This window comes from Myotis daubentonii, chromosome X, assembly GCF_963259705.1.
Source record: "Myotis daubentonii chromosome X, mMyoDau2.1, whole genome shotgun sequence".
NCBI classification, from domain to species: Eukaryota; Metazoa; Chordata; class Mammalia; order Chiroptera; family Vespertilionidae; genus Myotis; species Myotis daubentonii.
The window spans coordinates 70,913,361-70,916,482 of record NC_081861.1 but is presented as its reverse complement, the minus strand read 5'-3'; the positions used below and the strand labels follow the sequence as shown (position 1 = coordinate 70,916,482).

Here is a 3,122-nt window from a genome sequence, read left to right as displayed (position 1 = left end):
AGTGGACCGAGAAGATTTTCAGCAAGTGTGTGAAGCAAGTGTGAAAAGCAAGCCTTGGCAGGATCGAGGGAGACCCGGTGGGTTCAGGGCTGCTGCTGCCCAGGGAGGCCCTCGGAGTTTGGTTCTGAAACTGCAGGGACCTGCTCCACTGTGGGCTGGGGAGGAAGTGCCACTGCCTCCAGACCTGTGCCAGGTCCCTGGTTAAGGAAGCAGGTCCAAGTTGCAGCCACAAGGCCTGGCGGGACTGTCTCACCCTGACCATCATGGCTTAGCTCTGGCAGGGGTGGTGAGTGCCTCCGGGATCACTGTCTGCCCCCGTGCCACCTGCAGACACTGGTGGAGCAGGTGTGGGTTGAACATTTTAATAAAAATTGGATGCCTGAACCCCACCTCACTGTGCCCTGGTCCTTGGCAAGGAGAAGGCAGCGGAATTGGGGGCTCAGCCTTGGGACCCCATTAGGAGGCACTGGGGCTGGTAGCAACCTGCAGGCATGTTATAAGGAAGAGGTGCTGAATCACCAGGACGCTGAGGGCCAGCTGCTGCAGGCTTGCAAAGGTGCAGATGAGGCAGCTCTCACTGATGCTGAGCTCAAAGAGTGCATCAGCAGCCCAATGGACGAAATCATCTTTCTGAAGAAGGTGCACGAAGAGGAGATTGCTGAGCTGCAGGCACAGATACAGTATGCTCAGATCTCTGTGGAGATGGACGTGTTCTCCAAGCCCAACCTCTCCACCACACTCAAGGAAATTCGAGCCCAGTATTAGAAGCTGGCTGCCAAGAACATGCAGAATGCCAAAGAATGGTTCAAGAGCCACTTTACCATGCTGACTGAGAGCGCTGCCAAGAACACTGAAGCAGTGCGCGCTGCCAAGGATGAGGTTCTGAGAGCCGCTGTCTGCTCAAGGCCAAGACCCTGGAGATGGAAGCATGCCAGGGCATGAACAAAGTGCTGGAAAAGCAGCTGCAAGAGCTGGAAGATAAGCAGAACGCCGACATTAGTGCTATGCAGGACACAATCAACAAATTAGAAAATGAATTGAGAACTACAAAGAGTGAAATGGCATGATATTTAAAAGAATACCAGGACCTCCTCAATGTGAAGATGGCTTTGGACATTGACATTTCAGCTCATAGGAAACTCTTAGAAGGTGAGGAGACCTGGCTTAGTTTCACCAGCATGGGAAGCATAGCCAGCGGTTACTCCCATTATTCCCAAGTCTTTGGCCAATCTGCCTACAGTGGTTTACAGACCAGTTCCTACTTGATGTCTGCTCATTCTTTCCCTTCTTAATACACAAGCCATGTCCAGGACGAGCAGATTGAGGTGGAGGAGACCATCGAGGCTGCAAAAGCCAAGGAAGCTAAGGATGAATCCCCCTCTGAAGGAGAAGCTGAAGAGGAAGAGAAGGAGAAGGAAGAGCCTAAGGAAGAGGAAGGAGAGGAAGAGGAAGAAGGTGCCAAGGAAGAATTTGAGGACACAAAGGAGGAATAGGGAGGTGAAGGTGAAGGAGAAGATGCCCAAGAAGTTGAGGACAAGAAGAAAGATGAAGTTGCTGGGGAGGAGCAAGCAACCAAGAAGAAAGATTGAGCCCCCCTTTCCTTAATTATTTCAGGAATAATCCTCCCGCAACCAGGTCAACCCCATCACCAACCAAGCAGTTGAGTTCCTGATATTATATGAATTAAGAATACAAATATGTAACATTCTGAGGTGACTCAGGTTGGACATTAAATGTTGCGCTATGACTTTTCTCCTTATGCAGAGTATCTGTTTGCTTGCAGAGTGGCTTCCTGGCTAGCTACCAGCCTGTGCATGGTTCACACTTATGAGTTCAGGATCTATGATAATTTGAATAATTCAATCGTTTACAATAAAAACACATGAATACATGAATTCACTAATGTTAATGTTAGACTTCATGGAAAAAATAGGCCTTTGAATTTTTGGTGGGTAGAAATTAAAGACCTCAAATCATGTGCAATAAACAGTAAATAAAGTTACACTGAATGACAAAAAAAAAAAAAATACATCAAGGGCCAGGAAACGTTCAAAGAACTGGAGAACCATTCCCAAATCAGGAAGGGAAGTCACAGGGTGTATATTATTGTTATGAATACAGTATTTCCTACTAATTACAACATATACAATGTAATGTATTAGATGCCTTCCTATTGCATGAAGTATGTATTCTCATAGAGTAATACTGGTAGATATGTTATCATTATGGTGCTATGTCATATCCTATCTATACTAATAAAAGGGTAATATGCTAATTATACCATGAGACTTTCCAGATGTCCTTCTGGACAAAGCCATGGTGGCCGGGCCAAGGCAGAGGCAGTTAGGGGTGATCAGGCCAGGAGGGGAGGGCATTTGGGGGTGATCAGGCTAGCAGGGGAGGGGCAGTTGGGGATGAGTGGGCCAGCAGAGGGGACTAGTTGGGGGTGAGCAGGCCAGCAGGGGAGGCAGTTGGGGGCAAGCAGGCTGGTGGGGGGGCAGTTGGGGGTGAGCAAGCCAGCATGGGGAGCAGTTGGGGACAAGCAGGCCAGCAGAGGGGGGCAGTTGGGGGTGAGCAGGCCAGCAGGCAGAGTAGTTAGGGGTTATCAAGCAGGCAAGCAGGCGAGCGGTTAGGAGTCAGTGGTCCTGGATTGTGAGGGGGTTGTGGGATCGGGCCTAAACCAGCAGTTGGACATCCCCTGAGGGGTCCCAGATTGGAGAGGGTGCAGAACAGGCTGAGGGACACCCCCTCCCCCCATGCACTCATTTCTTGCACCAGGCCACTAGTATTAGGATAATAAGGGACAGGATTAATGAGGGCTCACACAAGATCTTTCCTCAACAAGAAAGAAAGCCAATTGTCTACAAACAATACATTATTTCCATTATGCTACATAGTTCCTCTGATTATATTTTCCTTGGTTGGTATTGATTAGTTATTAGAGCATCACCTAGAATGAGACTGACATTTAACTGTTACCAAATATGAACATTCTGTTTCAGTGGGTTTATTCCAGTTAATTGTATTGAATATATCATATTTACTCCTAACTTTTAGCTTTTGTTTCACCCCCTTAGCAGACATTTTTCTTTTTTTTTTTTTTCTGGTAATGCAAATATTAT

The 3,122-nt window shown here is 47.6% G+C and overlaps 1 pseudogene; it reads left to right on the top strand.

The window, feature by feature from the left end:
• Positions 1 to 375: 375 nt before the first annotated feature.
• Positions 376 to 1,640, top strand: LOC132223532 (neurofilament light polypeptide-like; annotated as a pseudogene).
• The last annotated feature ends 1,482 nt before the right edge of the window (positions 1,641 to 3,122 follow it).